General features: G+C 37.5%; 1 protein-coding gene and 1 long non-coding RNA gene across 4 annotated transcripts in view; both read right to left on the bottom strand.

Annotated features, from left to right (window-relative positions):
• The window catches only part of LOC139980001 (inverted formin-2-like), a 101,592-nt gene that overhangs the window by 68,267 nt on the left and 15,435 nt on the right, over positions 1 to 17,890 (bottom strand). For 2 of the 3 annotated variants that reach the window (XM_071991326.1, XM_071991328.1), the window contains exon 1: positions 11,325 to 11,433. The exons of the other annotated variant lie outside the window; for it this stretch is intronic. The gene's annotated coding sequence lies outside the window, so the exon portion shown is untranslated. Of the gene's footprint in view, positions 1 to 11,324; positions 11,434 to 17,890 lie in introns of those variants that run through there. 3 annotated transcript variants of the gene reach the window in all.
• On the bottom strand, positions 13,844 to 15,704 carry LOC139979532 (uncharacterized). Its single transcript, XR_011797201.1, has 2 exons — positions 13,953 to 15,704; positions 13,844 to 13,910 (listed from the first exon to the last, which is right to left on the bottom strand). It is a non-coding gene; the product is annotated as an uncharacterized lncRNA (long non-coding RNA).

The raw sequence follows: 17,890 nt of genomic DNA, 5'->3' as shown, positions 1-17,890 counted from the left end.
ACTGATTACATTGAGTCAACTATATAATAGGGTAACTTGAGGGAAAACAGACCAGATGTGAATACCGACTCATTGAGAGATTTTGTAGGATTGTGCACCCTTCATAAACATAACGTCAATTGTGCGGACAAAACACGCTAAGTCAGGTCACTAGGCATCTGATGTATTTAGGTCGTTCTTTTCGGACATGTACTACAGGTCTGCTATTAGGGAGGATCTCCAGGAAGACTTGTTGTCTGGTATAGACAAGCCCCCCCCCCCCCCCTTCATAAACACATATCAATTCTGCGAACAACACACGCTAAGTCGGGTCACTAGTCATCTGAGGTCAACCAATAACACTAATAACCAAAACAACAACAATAACAACCAATAACACCAATAATGAAGGCGTGAAACCATTATTCCGACACCAACCGGACAAAGGGACACTCCAGCAAAAGGTGTTGCATAGTCCTAATGGCTTTACAGCCCACACAGGGACAAATCCCATAACCTAATCGCCACCTGACTAGGCGAAAATGGTTAGTGATGAGGACCCCATGTGCAATCCTCCTCGCGAAGTCCCGGAGACGGCTATCTAGTGACTTACAACACAGAACACCACACATCTGGAGAGATGGCGGTTTGGCAAGCCGAGTGGGCCACGTTAAGCAGAACATCTGGACCACCCTCCTCTTTGATTCTACAAAGTGAGTCACCAATCTGAGTATACACCCCGAAGAGCGTGTCGCCTTTGGCCGGTTATTGGAAAAGGATCCGGGCCAGTAGTGGCGAAAAAGAAAACCACCCCAGAACCAAAAAAGGCAAACGAGGGATTCTCAAACGCAACGAAAAAACCTTTCAAAAGGAGAAAGCGCAGTTAAGATGGTAGGTGGACCAAACCATGCCCACCCGCTCAAGGGGGTCTTTAACAGAACGGTCCTTTTGAGAAGGTTTGGTTTGCACGTATATGAAATAAAAAATGACCCTCTCCAATCGTACCAAGGAATAACCTGGTGCAGCGATCACCGTACCAGGATACCGAAGGAGAGGAAAAAATAAAACGATTGACAACTGTAACCTTCCCATGGAGGGAGAGTCACCTCCGATTGAATGTGTCGAGCCTTGCCTCCACCTGATCAGCCTTCTCTGCCTAAGTGGTGGCCTCTGGGGCACCATAACCTAGCCAGATGCCGATTACCCTGATCATGACATCTGACCAAGTAGCATCGAACGGGAGGGATTGGCCACGCCAACCTCCTGAATGCAGCCCTTTGGTCTTGGACTTGTTAAGTCTGGCACCATAGCCTCTTAGAAGGTGGCCAAAACCTTCGATAAAGGCTTGAAGGAGACGAGGTCCGACACAATACAAGTGACGTCATCGGCATATTGCACGCATTTAACTCTAGCCCCACCCGGTACATTGATAGGTCGAAACCCCAAGCATCTGTCCAGCGAGGTACTGAGCGTTTCGCTGAAGAGAATATACAACAACGGGGAGAGGGGACAACCCTGACGGACTCCCCTTCGAACCGGGGAGGGACCAGAAGTAAATCCGTTAACAGTGACCATGCTCGTGACGTCCTTATATAGTAACGAGAACCAACGAATAAACACTGAGTTCAATCCGAAGGACTCGCACAGCATAAGTCTGGAGAGGACCTACAATATCCGGCATCACATTCGCTAAGCGATTTCCTAATGCTTTGGCCAGGATTTTGTAGTCCAGATTTAACAGCGTTATTGTACGCCTATTAGGGTCCAAAGGGTCTCCCGACTTTGGGAGGAGAACAATATTTCCAGCCCTCTGTGTTTGGCTCATGTAATTCAACTGGAAAGCAGTAGAGAACACGTCTCTAAAGTCCCCACCGAGAACCTCCCAGAAGTCCTATATAACTCAGCAGGGAGGCCATCAGGACCGGGGACTTTCCCTTCTTCATCGCTGCTACCGCTGTCCAGAGCTCACCAACGGAGAGATTCGAACCCAAGCTATCGTTTTACTATAGGGGGGGGGGGGATGGGCTTGTCTATACCAGACAACAAGTCTTCCTGGAGATCCTCGCTAACAGAAGCCCTGGGGTACAGGTTCGAAAAGAACGAGTTAAATGCCCCAGATGCCTAGTGACCTGCTTAGCGTGTGTTGTTCGCACAATTGACGTTGTGTTTATGAAGGGTGCACAATCCTACAAAATCTCTCAATGAGTCAGTATTCACATCTGGTCTGTTTTCCCTCAAGTTACCCTATTATATAGTTGACTCAATGTAATCAGTCCTACATGACACTCGTAACTCCCATATAATAACGGGTTTGCGACAGTGTCTATCCACACCTCAAAGTTCCCCAATAAGTCCTAAGTGGCTTCCTCAACCAAAGCGACACAATTAGAATACCAGCCATAACATATAGTCAGGGTGCTAGCCCGGTTTCATTTACACGTTTGAGGACGGAAGGTTTGATGGTCCCGATCAGAAAAGGGCACAGGGGGTCTGGAGATTGAATATATATGAAATTTCCTTTTTTTCCAGGGGGCCATCTTGGATTCTGGCCGCCATCTTGGAAGTGGGTGGCCCAAGCAACATACCATGACCATCATCTGTTTCAGTGAGCTCGGAAACACCTTAATTGACCCCTCATTTGTTCATCTCCGATTTTTACAGCCAGATATATGACATTTCGTTTTTTTCTGGCGGCCATCTTGGATTTTGGCCGCCATCTTGGAAGTGGGTTACTCAAGCAACATGCCATGATCATCATCTGTTTCAGTGACCCCGGAAACACCTGAATTGACCCCTCATTTGTTCATCTCTGATTTTTACAGCCAGATATATGACATTTTTTCCCTTCCTTTTTTGTTTGTTTCTTGTTTCGAGACATACATTTTTGTATATTTTCATTGTACAGTATAGGGAGTGCGCTACTCGTTTAGCCATAAAGGCTTTTTCACAACTCTTTGTATTTTTGGTATTTTATATGTATAATTATCACCTGAATTTTGTGAGAAAACAAATAAATAAATAAATGAATGAAATGTGAAAATTAGTAAAACTGATCACAAAGGTTTAATAGTAAATACAATATTGGCTATTAAAGTAGTGTGGGTAGCCTACATGTTAGAATAAACTTGAATATCACAACATTTATGCTTCAATATGCTGGTAAAATGTTATAGCTGTGAAGAGGATGTTGAAAGGCTAAAGGAATGTAAAAGATATTAGCTATCCTTGTATTGTAACATGATTTAGTTGGCAAGTTTATACTTGGTTCCTTAAATTTGCAGCATTTGAGGAAGTTTTATAAGAATACAAAAACTTTGCATGAGAGGTCTCGTAATCAGTACAACAAAGAGCTAAAAGACAACTGTCATTTTGCACTATTTTATTCCTTTTTAGGACTGAAACAAGATACCATTATTGTACCACGTCTAACACATACCGTTTCGATCACAAGAACAGGACTGCATGTACACAAATCAAACTCCAAACTATATTAATATTTTGGGACAGTTACATCCTCAAATATTTCATAGACTCATACCAAACTCTTTGAGTTCTTGTACTCCACTTGGTGAGTGTATATGCCTAGTTTCGAAAGAAAACCTTTCCAAATCAATTGAGATACCATGTTCAAAGTACCCTTACCATATCCAATACTGGTGATTAGGTAAATTCCTTGACCTAACAGGTCAAGCAAGGATATCAACAAAGATGGTCAGACAGATAGAAATTTATTTTAAATATGTCAGTAAAATAAAATCTTCAGCTCTGTATAATATTGTCCCACATGTATACAATTTAATAATACAACAACTATAAAGCAATATTTTATCAACAACTTCCCAAATATTTGAATATCAAAGAAGAGGAAGTTTACAGTGAATTTAGTTGATTAAGAAAAGCAAGCAATAAAGACAAAATTTATCCTATAAAACTGAACAGTGACCTATTCACCTACGTTCACAATGGAATTAAGTCAGAGAAGGACCTTGTCTGTATGACCTATTCACTAAAAGCAAAGCTGCTCATTAATAACATCATTTATGTAATTAACTGATGTACATGGCAACTAAACCAGTCAAATATTCTTGGATATTTATTGCACAAAGTTTGATATATGCACAGCAGCTATGTCCTAAATTAACCGACAGCAACCATGTCAGACAGCCCCCTGTGCGGTTATAAACCGTCCCTTACCAGCAGTAACAAATGATGTGCCCCTCTATAATGCTATCAATTACCCTCATGTTCAGTAGCACTATAACTATTATCAAACTAATTAAATCAGGGCTTGAAAAACTCTGTGCAACTGCAACAATATTTGCATCAGAAATGAGCTTACTGTTCAGTATTAAGAGGAAATGTAATGAGGTAGACAGTTTTTACAAATGATCGTGTGAATAGATCCTGTTTCAAGTGTCTCACATTGGAGAAAATGCTTCAATTGGTGCCCTTTGAAAATTGCCTTGATGCCATTTTTAAAGTTGAAAATAGTGCTGAGCACTGTGTCTTATCATTTCAATGAAAGTACACTTGGGACAATTTCTAACTTGCCTTAAAAGCATAGGCATAGGAGGCGGGGGGCTGGGGGGGCCCCCAACCAAAACATTTTGCGAAAATTCGGGCAATATGCTGAGAATTTTTCGGACCCCTACTGAAAGAAAAATAATTTGCAATGTGTTTTTCAATGGTCAAACTGATATATTATTATGATCATTATAATTGTAACAACTTCCCCAATAATTCTAACCAATAGGGAAGGGTAACACGGCAAATGATTGTACGTTATTTGCATGCGATGTAATTACCGATGCATGCCTATATGACATGCACATTAACATGTTGAACGCGCGGGGAGTGCGCGAAAAAGGTTGGTTATATTGTTCGGGCAAGTCGTTACAGCCCCCCCAAATCAAATTGGGCTCCTACGACTATGCTTAAAAGGTTGCCTTGCGCCTTTGGATCTGTTAATTCCAGCTATGATGTAAAGTAATATCCATTTCAAGGGTCCATGACATATATACTGATGATATTTCAGAACCGTTGTTGATTTAACATGATAGTACAGCAGAATTCATTATTGAACTGCATGTTCACAACTGTAGTTTTATGATATTTGTTTTGCTATAAATATTTAGGGTCTCCATTTGCTATGTATAATTTGTATTGTATCTATGGAAATTGTTCATCCATGGGGGACATACTGGCAGTGTAATTGTTTACAATGCTAACAATTTCCGTAGGTTGGATAAATGGAGATTGCATAACAGTGGAAAGGGATCGACTGTACAACAGGAGTGAAGTTAAATGTATCTTAGAAACATTCATGTATTTTAAACATTCATGTACTCATGTTAAACATCCATGTGTTTATTAAAACATGCATGGATTTTTAGAAATATTCATGGAGGCAAATCATGAACTGACTAAAATAAACAAGGTTATCAAAGCTCTGTGTTTGTTTGATGCAGGATGTACGATATATGCTTTCCCCTACCAGAGTTTACACTGAGATCTGTATTTTTAGTACTCAGTATGAACCTGAAACAATAGAACACAAATTATGATTTTGTTTGGTCACCGTAATCGAGACAGGAAGTCCGGCAGGGAATTTTTCAAGTACACAACGAATACCACTATTCAAACAGATTGCATTACTGAATTGTTTTAGTTCAACTTGGAAAGTATCATCCTGTGCAATAGTAATGATGACTTCATTGTACTGAAGTTTGACAATTCAGAGACAATCATTTTTGTGGTTCTCGGTTATCAATCAAATTATAGTAAAGAAATTCTTGACCCCTGAGAGGCAGTTGTCATATATAGTAAAGATAATATCATAATTGTTTGTTTTTGTATGCAATACCATCCAATCATACTGTAGGCACAGCAAATAATACCCATAACACAATCCCTTCAAGACAAATATATAGTCCTGAGAGGAAGGTGCATTAAATATGTCTTTTACAAGTTTCATTAGTCACTCTTTATAATCACTATTCAGTCCTATAGTTACTCTGTATTGTTGTTGCACACTAATAATGCTGCAATAAAGAAATAGAATACCACTGCGGGAAGTAGCTTTGAACAGATAACTATAGAAAGGTCGCTGTGCTAATGAACTTGGCACACCCATGGAATACATGTAACTTTGTAAGGAGACATGATTTGTAGGACAATTAGCCTTTGGCAGAGCCAATGCTCAAAAGCAGCTTTGTGTGACATTATTTTGCAACGAACAAAGATCATGTGCATTGTGCACCAGGAAATATTAACGGCACTATCTAGATACTATACGTATAGGTACTGTACTCCAATGGACAAACCTATGAACACATTGTCAAAAAGTAATCATTATTGGACCTCAATTGAGGATGACAAAAATTAACGTAAAATGCTGCAGTAAAGGCGAAAATATACTTGGAAGGGATTTTTAACCTTTTCGACTGAATTCCTAGCAATTTTAAAAATATTGCACCCCTTTACCAGTTGTGGATGAACACTTTGCACTTAAGAAATGGGGTCCAGTTCTTTCTTGATATATACCTGTAGTCCCCCCCCCCCCCTCACATCGGTCCTGCCTTGAACCCTACTGTACCTGTTGCATGTACCCCATTGGTCCAGCTGGAGTCTTTCCAGTGCTTTCTCATGGAAAGTATACAAAACAACAAACAACAAAATATTGTCTAATAGTCAATGCAACTAAATAATATATGCTACACCTACCTTATCATGGGAAAAATACATTGTACAGTACTTATTAATAATTAATAATGTTTATGGCACTCTTTTCTTCCTGCTGAGAAGGGAATTTCTGACATAAATGCATGTTTTTTTTAGCTTCTGAAACCAAAACTTGTACGACAATTAGGATAGAATGGATAGGCCTAGAAACTAGACCTACAGTAGTAATTTGGCTCATCTTATATCAGATCATTTACATCACAATGTTGCTTTCTAAAATTTTTTCTTGAATACATTCAGTGAACTTTGAAGGCTACTGGACGTACTCGTACAGAGTATATGATATGTACATTAATATCAGTACAGGGTTGACAGTGAAGAGAGGGGAGAGGGGGAGGGGCAGGATCTAGTCAGACCAATGTTCACTGGTGTTGACATGGTCCCCTCATGAAAATCCTTGGGAAGTTTGTACCCCCTTTCCCCCCCCCCCTCCCAACACCTATAGTGTTAGGGTCCCTGCATAAACTGATTCCATTAACAAGCTTAAACTGACTGACACCAATCTACTACAGCAATGAAAGTTGATGTTACTTAGACCAGTTTTGGACCTCTTAAATCAAGGCATTTATCCAACAACAGTTGATTTTCCAATGCTTGTTGAAGGTCAGATGACACTTTATTGCTTTAAATAACTTTCACATTTTGGCAATCATATTGTCAATTTTTCCACCTCGCTGTAAGTATAAAACACTAACCAAATTTTTCCATCACATATTACGATCAAGGTTGGTCAAAGTATAAAGTTACATGTCATCATTTCTTATCCTGTCAAATTGCCTTCAAAACCCTCAGTTGAAATCGAGAAAAGGATACAGTCCAGCTGACTACCAGTGCATGACCGTCATCATTGGTCATTTGCTCTTAACTATATTTGGTAGGAAAAATAGATGAACTTGTATGAAATATTATCCCTTCAAAAACAACCACCACCACCAACCTTGATCCCAGCGTGATTTCTTCCCATGAGTTCATATCGACCCTGTCAGATTATAACACCTGGTACAGCTGCACTATTAAACCTGCTCTCATATTACACTAAGTCAGTCCACACTTCCATGTGCATCGACTTGATATCAAGCAAGAAACTGAACAATTTCAGTGTACACATTCATGAGTAAAAGACCATCTGTTCCTAAATAATGAAGTTTGGAAGTAGTATCTATTACAAAAAGCAGCATTTTGCCAAGCAAAATGATCTCAAAGTTGGCTTGTAGATCAGGTCTCAAGTGGTATATAAATAAATTTATTGAGGTGCATACTTTATTAAAACTTTATAGCATTCATCAACATTATCGCCCTCAAATCTGAGCATGCTAATACAAGGTTGCTATAAATTTCCAAAACTACAACCCTGGTGATTCTAACCCTTACAGCTAGACATTGTTAGTAGGGTAAAATTAGAATATTTGCTCCAGTCAAACGAAAGAACCAAACATACGCTCTGAGAATGTACCACCCCGGTGAAATTTTGACCAATTTATGACCATGTTGATATTTTGCTTGACAAATTTTCAGCACTAAAAAGATACTGACCTTTATTCTCACAAATGGGTTAGAGCTTTTAAGTCCATTGTATGCAGCACAGTACCCTAATCATAACATAAAAGTGTGTCAGTAGGATACATGTACTGTGGCTACACATATTGAACAGACATTGAAACAATACAGCTAGTACTACGAAAAGTATTGTCACATCTATTTGATGCTTCACTGTGATTACCTTTAATTTATAACAAAAGACAATCATCATAACATAATTTGTATTCAGAAAGGATTTACTGTACAGATGCTATACACATAATAAGAGGACAACAGCTAGACAATGATACATATGAAACAGAAAATTGCACTTATTATATAAGCAATGTCACACAGATTTGTTGCTCTAGACTGCTGTGATTATAATAAAAGACTAGCCCTTTCAATAGTCATTGTCTACATGCATTCTCTCTCATCCACTCAGGAGCAAAGTTCATATCTGGAGGGTTACACAAATACTTCAACACATAGGGGTCACATTTTATTATCAAAGGACTAGAGTGAAATAGTATATTTGGTTGTCAGTTTTTCACAATGGAAACCCTCTCAATTCCTAGCGGTCTTAAGCATACATCCATTCTTTGCCCTTTTCTTCTGATTCATGATTCTGAGAACTTTGTATGTACTGAGTGTCCTTATCAAATACCAGAGGGTTGTTCAGGGGAAGCGGTGTACAGCAAATCAGACAATGAAAAAAGAAGAAGGCCTAATAGCGATCTGACGTACTTTACATCTCCATAACACCACAACCCCCACCCATCTAAAAGGTTAATTTTTACACTAAATAACACTAATTAACAAACATAACCGCAGTAGGGAATAATTTATTGTAAAAACTTTGCATAGCAGTTTTGAATACTTTGTCTCTTATAAAATACTACGGTTCTTGTGTACACAATATGCTATGTATCTTTGCACTTGTATCTAGCAATTTGATGCATTTTGCATAGCATTTTGTTATGCAATACCAGATAAATAATTCACTGGACTGCAGAGGCAGAACTTGAGAAGGAATTCAAATTGGGATGTAGTTTGTAGATGTCAATTGGAATATAGGTATTGCATAAAGGGATTAAACGTTATAAATACTAAAATTTTGCTGCTCCTGTTAAAGGGTGTGAAGACTCCCTAAAAAAGAGGTGTAACAGAAGTTTTAAACACCACCATCGATCCCAGAAAAAACACACATAGCTTGCTACCGTCGGTAATTAGACACTAGTGTACAGTCAGTACATACAGCTGCGGTCAATACCCACAGCACAGTGTACAAACAATACAGCGATGGACACCTCAGGTCCAGCTAAAGATAACAAGGTATCACGTTTCATTACTGTACTGTCTGCATTTTGTAGTGGCACAAACAAAACGCCACCTGCAAGCAACGGAAAGTTAACTTTTTCAGATGGCTGCACGCAGTATAGAGCGAGTCATCAATGCCTTTAAGGATGGCAATTAATAAAAGGGTGTATTGTTAATCTGATATTAAACTTTATCGTTCCTCCCAATATTATACAGGCTTTGTCATCTTATAAAATTGCTTCTCAAGTTTGTTTCAATTACAGCAATACTTTAATTTCAACAACATTCTACACTTTAATTGAGGAATAACCAGACTAGTTTGGAGGGCCTGAGGAAAGGATGATTCATTACAACCCTGTGGTTTTTTCAGCTTCCACCTGATAAGAAGTGCATGAGCAGCAATTAGAGGTATTTAATCCTTTAACTAGCAACCTATCCATTGGTTGGCCAGACAATGGGCCTTCCCAAGAATGCAAAGGAAAAGGAAAACAGCTACATGCATGCATGGCACATGCCTGTGATGCAGGCTTCACAGTGCTTGCACCCCACTGCATTAAACCTTTCAAAAGGTGTACGTAGCAAAAGCAGTTACAGTACATTTTTATAGTTTAAGTAAACTTTACAAGATCTGATGGGAAATGAAGCCAAAGTTATCTACAGCCTAGCAGGTTTGACAAGATGAAGAAGATGTTGTCACTAAGTTGGACATGCATACTTTATCAAAGGAAATGTAACCAAAGGTTTAAAGGAGTGAGGTTTGGTCAATGTCAACACTAATTGTCCTTTTGAAATTTAATTGAATTAAGTGCAGGCCAGGGTCAAACAATAGGCATATATATGTACTTTGCAGTTGGGACCTGGGCTAGTAAGTGCTATCACAGTTTAGCTATTCTAAGCAGGGGGTTAAGAAGCTTCCATAAAGTGGGGGCACAACATCAGAGGGGGAATTTCTCATTCCACAACCACCACTCGCTATGCTCCAATACACACTGGCCATATCACTTAATTATATATCATGTGTTAGTATGCTATCAATACTATTATGGTGCGCTGCAACGTTGATTTTTTATTTATTGAGATTTTGTATTGTTAGCCGTGCTACAAAAAGATATGGGATGCCATTTTAAAAATAGCATGTACAGACCAAAAGGAAATAATTAAAATAAATATTAAAGTTAACAAAGGCTTAAGATATCCAAAAGACAGTTCTTCAAAGGGGCACATTTCATTTGCCAGTAGGGTACAATTGCTACTTTGGAAAAAAGTGGGGGGCATGTTCCCCAGTCTCCTTCCCCCCCCCCCCCTCCCGGCTACTTGCCCCTGGAGGCAAGCATACAAGGCTTAGTTCTCTACCAAGACACTTTCACATATTAAAATTGTCACATCTAAGATCAAGTTGTTTGGTTTTTGTATCCACATGGCTCTTACTTAGGTTAACTTATCTTACGTGACATATCACGTTTGTAGGTCCAAATCTACAACGCTGCACACAGAATTATGTTTGGGCAGTCTATCGCCTACCTTGCGTGAGATATGTAGCACTGATTTCCATTTAGGCATTCACTAGCCTACGCCTATACACATAAATGAAAAGCAAGAATTTGCACACAGGTACATATTGCTTCACTTTATTTAACTGTTCATCTACCATTAAGCCTAACTTCTAACTACAATCAACTAACTAGCCGTAAATTAGGTTTACGAGGCTAAATTATGGTGATAGTTTGAAAGCAAGACACCAACTACAAATGTTCTGTGCAACTTACCACTGCAAAATAGGTATAGTTTAATTATTTTGTGAACTTCTAGCACAAACAGTAGCTCTCAAGTACGGTACCACTCGCAATGACCGTGATTGACGATCTCCACAGTCTAGCAACTTGTTAAAACTTTACATCAACGTTACTTACTACTTACTATGAAGCCATAGAAATTTCTACGGAAGCCATATAAAGACATGCGAGATTTCTGTCGAGATACCATCTTATAGTACCTTGACAATTAACACGACAATTAAATGCTTTTTGTCGATTTACTGATGACGAGTGATTTTGTCGAATTAAAGACTTATGATACCTCGACATCTTGACAAAAAAAGATATATTTCTGTTGTGTTACGGACTTAAATTTGACAATCAGTAATGTGTGTAGTTTTGGACAACGCTTGTGATGACGTTCACTCTAGTGTAGGGATAGCAAACAATGTTGATCACTCCCACATCCGGTCGATAAAAAATGGACAGAATTAGCTGCTTGGTAAGGTAATGTTCCTATTCTTCAATATAAATCATCTATTTGTCATGACAATGCATTTCCAACAAAACAGCAACATGAAAGTTTGACAAGATAGCTAGTTTTCGTAAGTCGGTAACTCGATAAAACTCCAAGTGTTGTCCAGATATCGAGTAAGTAAAAAACAATTGTCCATTTGTCGAGTTATTGTAAGTCTGTAACTTGCCAAAAAAACGTATTTTTGTCGAGATATCATCGTATCGTGGTATCATGATATCATTGATATCATGGTCAAAATTTCATGGTATTATAACAACGTATCTTGACATCTCATAATTCCCCTTATTCCTTTTAATACATGTCCCCTCGTGGCTTCCATAGAGAACAGTTAGATACGCTTGTCTGAATAAAGCGAGGATACGTCCCTGGGAATCTCGAAAGAGATTAACGAGATGTACAAAACTGGTTTTGGGTTTTGGAAAAGTGGAATGTCTTTAATAACAGTGGATTAGAACTTCTTATATAGATGAGGTAATCAGTTCTGAACCTCAAACAAAATTGACGACTTAACGGAAATTATTAACCCCTAGAAAGTGGACTAGTCCAACAGTTTCGCTCAAAGTCGTACTTTTCTCAATGAATTGACGAGATCGTACATATCAACAGTCTTTGAACTTCGTACTACAACAACAGGTAGAAATTCCATTGTTAGCATTTGTCACTTGTATTGAACAATGCTAGTTCTGCTTTGGCGACATATTTCGCCTTACTCTAGAGATCAATCATGCTACTAGCCAACTCGAAAATCACTTGTGATTCCTAAAGCCGATCTCGAAAGAGATACTTTGAACAGATTTCGTTAAATGAAATGGAAATAAACGAAAAGGGGTACAAAATTAGCTTATTGAATTTTTTAAATAGGCCTATATATATATATAAATATATATATATGCCCTCGACAAAATCGCATCCATACAAAACATATACTTCATCCCGAGAAACATTTATTCACCCATCTCCCACAAGGTCATACCCTCACTGTTAAGTCAGGTTATACGGTTAGACGAAGAGGGGTTTCAGTGAACCTGTAACGGTTTACGGAAGAAACTTAGACCAACTAAAAGAAGAAAACGAACTGCACAGTACGAGTAGAGAGTTAATAAAACCTTACTAACAAATGACAAAAGGATGGACGTAGCGGTATTTGCTCCTCATTTTCGTCAATTTTAACTTTGTTAATTTAGCCATAATTTAGCAACTATATTTACGCTATATATTCCCGTTTAATATCAATATTACATTAATTAAGAATAGCCCTATTGCCCTATCTATCGCCAGCCATAAAAAAAGTCATTTAAGTTGGTGGCGCTAAGGCAAATTACTGTTTTAAGTAAATTCATTCATTTACGATTGCCATAAACATTTCTACGTGATAATCAAAGAGTCTAGGGCCATTTGTTTTTAAGTTGGTTGATCTCGTCACTATATAAAGTATATAGTTTGAACGTTAATTTGGCACAAGGGAGAATTTGTACCCTACCCGATGGGGCCGGGATGGAGCGTGTTCGTGGCCCTTAAGCATTCTTTCTTCAGATATAAATTAGGCAATTTGGCAACCACCATGTTACTTTCTTTAGGGCCTTCCCAAGTAGCAAAGTATTAGTGATTACATGTATGGGATTATCCGTCACGTCAACAGTAAATATAGGTTTGCACAATCTTTAACAATTTTGTGATGTTCACTAAGTTCATTGTTTGTTACAATGTACGGTTTCTATCAATAAAAGTGTCTTTTACGGTTGCCAAACACGTTGTAAACACAGTTAAAAAAATTACTAGTACTATACCTGTCTCACTTTATATGAATTTCTTTTTAATATGAATTTTGCTTCATAACAATGTTATCACTAAAGTCAAGATTTTAATAATAATAATAATGATAATAATAATAATGATAATAATAATAATGATAATAATAATAATAATAATAATAATAATAATAATAATTATAATAATAATAATAATAATAACAATAATAATTATAATAATCAATTGTAAGTGTAACCAGAGCATAACCTGGTTAATGTTTTGTATAGTTATCATTTTCTTTTATTTTCCACCTTTTGTTTCTATCCATTTAATCATTTTCTTTTATTTTCCACCTTTTGTTTCTATCCATTTAATCATTTTCTTTCATTTTCTTATCTTTGTTTTTATTCATTTGATCATTTTCTTTTGTTTCTTTGTTTTTATTCATTTGACAATGAATAACCTTTACTTGGTAGATTTATGAGTTCCCTTAATTTTCACTTTTATTGCTAACTACTACATGGCAACAGTTAGTGGTCGGGTGGCCCTGTGTGACCTGTCTTTTTCTTAAGCTAAGTAATTGTTTTGCGTGGTCCTATTTTCTAGGAATATATGAGTGGCTCCAAGAGTCTATCCTTTTCAGAACCGTGGGTTAAATAGACAATTTTATAACTTTTGTTTGGTTAGATAGGAATGTTTTGGTGATAGATGATTATTTTAAATGTACCAAAGGACACTATAAATTAAGTAATGTGTCTGGTAAATTATGTATTAAGTATTAATTGACAGCTGGTTGGTCACTGGACCTCAGATACCAGGAAGTGGAGGGCAAGCTGATCTAGAGTAGGAGGGGGGAAAGTTGAGACAAAGGCTAAATCATGAATATTCAATGAACCAAGCTTTGTGTTTAATTGGTTTAAGGTGGTCATGTGTGAGTTGCCTTGTACTATTATTATGGGATGTATTCTTATTATTATGGGATGTATTCTTATTATTATGGGATGTAATCTTATTATTATGGGATGGAGTGAATAAGGTAGCATGGTAGGGGGAAATTAAGATAAGACACTGATGCCGAGTTAAGTTTACAGTAGTGACAGTAGTTAGAGAAGAAGAGGGGGAGGGTTGAGTTTGTAATAGTAATAGGAGAAGAAGGGAAGGATTAAGTTTGAAATGGATGGGCAAGAGATCATAATTATTTTCTTAGACTAACTTCACCAGTAATAGAGTAGAGGACCAGTATTAAATTAATTAGAAGTTAAATGGACACTTAATTGAAGCTATTTACCCATGGAGTTTTTATAGAAGTTTAGTGAATACCTGGAGCTTGTTCTACAAACGGATATTCTATTTTAGTAAAAACCTGGAACTGTTTTACAAGGAAATTTCATATTTAATAAAAGTTTATCACCCGGAGCTGTACCAATGGAGGCAGAACTCTATTTCATCCTGTACTAATATCTGGCAACGATATAATTTTCTGTTGTGATGGAACTGAACTATATATTCCCATTTAAATTCAATGTTTGGATCCGGAAGTGAACCCCTGTGATGACCCAACCCGAGTGATGAACAGTTTCTCCTAGAGACGCCCCAAGCTGAGACGCCCCAAGAGGTTATTTCCCCGAGTAGCGAGCTGTCCAGAGAACCACCCAATCCAGAGACGTCCCCAACTAAGTGAACCGCCCTAGAAGTTTCCCAAGGAGACAATTTCGTTCTCAAATTGTATTCGGTCGACCCGCGCCGCGATTTTGTTATTATTTTCGTTGGGACTGATAAGTATTATTTTTCATTAAGTTCAGTGGAGTCGTTATAAGAAGTAAGAGTTCCGAGATATGTAAGTTACACCCATTCATATAATTTCACATTAAGTTAAAGTAACCCCATTGATATTAATACAACGTCCATGTGCATCGTAAACACACCACTTTACCTTTATTTGTTTGTTTTTGTGTGAGCATTCCGCCTTTTTAAGTTGTCCCCACGATCTCAGAGTAAATCGGCCCTACCCTGATTTGGAGGTGCCACTTGTAATCTTCCCAAACCTAAAAATATATTTAAGCCTCGTCACTGCGTTTTTGACCGGCTACATAAGCATAACAATATTAAGACTAATTGCTACAAGTTCTTCTATAAAATGAAATTTATTCTTAACGTTGTAAAGTACATTGCTTCGAAACGAAATTCTATACTATAGCTCTGCTCGTAGAAAGTACATGGCGTTAAGGACTTATTTTTCTCACTCAATTAATGTGCTTTGTGAATATTATTGATTTATCCTCTGCCTGTCGTCTATACCTTACTGTTTTCTGTATTTTGTTAGGGATTTCATTTCATTGTTCTTTAGACATTTTCTGCTGTTAGTCAAGGTGTCTTGTTTTGTTTGCTCACAGTGTAATCTATTAATATATATGTGTATTTATGTATGGATGTATGTATGTATATATATATGCAAGTGTGAATGTACATATATGTGCATATCTATGTGTTTATATATGTATGTACATGGATTTATATGGATTTATATATACAGATATATTATAATTTTACATTTTTATTTATTATATTTTATTTTCAGTATCTGGATACCGTTGGCTGCATCTAAGACGAAACGCGGCTGACGAAAACATTATTTTCACCCAACGGAAAATTTAAGTGTTTTCTCTAAAACAACGTATAACATGTTTTCATTTGATGTGTTCGAATGAATCAATGTCACATATACCTCTATGGACACACGTCTGTAAACGATTCCGGTTCAAATGGTTTTTCAAATTTTCCTACCGTAAATGTTGGAACTCGTTTTTCTTCATTGGTTAAATGTTCTGTTAAGTTTGAAAAGTGGTTCGCGATAGGAAAACCCGTTTGGGAACCCGAGGTTCAGCCTATCTACAAAGTGGATTATACTATTACCCATCCATCATGCATTCTCAAAATAAAACCAAGATCGAAAAGGGGAGCAACTTTAATCCCAATATTTGACTTAATCGATTTAACCGATTGGTGCACAGAACATAAAAAAATATATATATATATAAAAAAAACATTTTTAAAAAAATGTTTAAAATAAACTTACCCGCAGTGCATGACTTTCGCGTTCAGTTACTTTAAAACATTTCAAACATGAACAATGAACACCATTATCAAAATACGTACAAAAATCTCCCATGAGCAGGAACATTATAGTCTTCATATAGTCTTGTGGAAATTGTACACAAAATAGGCAGACACAATTAAAATTTCACATGCACTTAGCGTCAAGATGCCCTCAAGCTGTGTATGATGTTTTTGTATACATGCAATTTCTGACTTATTCTCCGCTCTATCTCACTACAACGTGTGTTAGCTATACTAGATATATGTATCCATAATAGGCCATATTTACGGCGCGGTCTTAATCAATATTAAAGGTATTGTTAAAGTAATAAGCTCCAAGCAGTTTCATGTTTTCATTTGATTCCATGCATGCGATGAGGTAAATTACAAGAAAATATCCAAATCGATGGAAATTTCAACTCGATCGTAAAGGAAGGGAACACACGTACCGTAGAAAGAGCTGGTGTGGGAGAGGAATTTACAAATATGTACTAAAAAATTGAGATTTTTTTTTTACAGTATACATGTAATCGGAAAAATGTAAATAGTGTTTAAAAGACTGAATACAGTTTTTGTTTGGATATTACTTTGTTTACGTGTGTGAGAGTATCTGGGGATGGGTGGCGAGGAGAGAGGAAGGGGCTGGCGATTATCTATGGCGATAATGACGGAACTTTTGTAACAACGTCCATATTAATGGGGACCACGGCAATGTAATTTCTTAAATTTTCTAGAAAGTCACATAATTTTCTTTCCCTCAGTACATAGGCCCACTTCCGAACTGAAAGGGGCCAAGCATCCGCGTCACCACAATATGCAAGTTCTTTTCTTGAGTTTCTCTTTGTTTATGACAAACTTTATGCGTCATAAACATTTTGCTCCTTTGATCGTTTTTTTTTTCCTGATGCGGAGATGAAGGGGAACATTCATGCTGAACACTTAATGCTCAATCGGTTCCTTTCCACGTTCACGCAGTGGTGGACCCATAATTTTGAGAAGGAGGTTCCTCTAAACCAGAAAAAAAAAACAATTACACTGAAAATGGTGCATTCTGAGGCAATTATATTTAGGCTACAAATTAGGTCTATAATTAGATTTAGGAATAGCTACTTCCATTATTTTCTTGTACGTGAAGGGATAAAAAGAGGATGGGTGTACACTTCCACATCCCCACCCCTGCATGGATCCATGCCTC

The sequence above is a fragment of the Apostichopus japonicus genome, chromosome 14 (assembly GCF_037975245.1).
Source record: "Apostichopus japonicus isolate 1M-3 chromosome 14, ASM3797524v1, whole genome shotgun sequence".
Taxonomy (NCBI): Eukaryota; Metazoa; Echinodermata; class Holothuroidea; order Aspidochirotida; family Stichopodidae; genus Apostichopus; species Apostichopus japonicus.
This window is presented reverse-complemented; position numbering and strand designations above follow the sequence as displayed.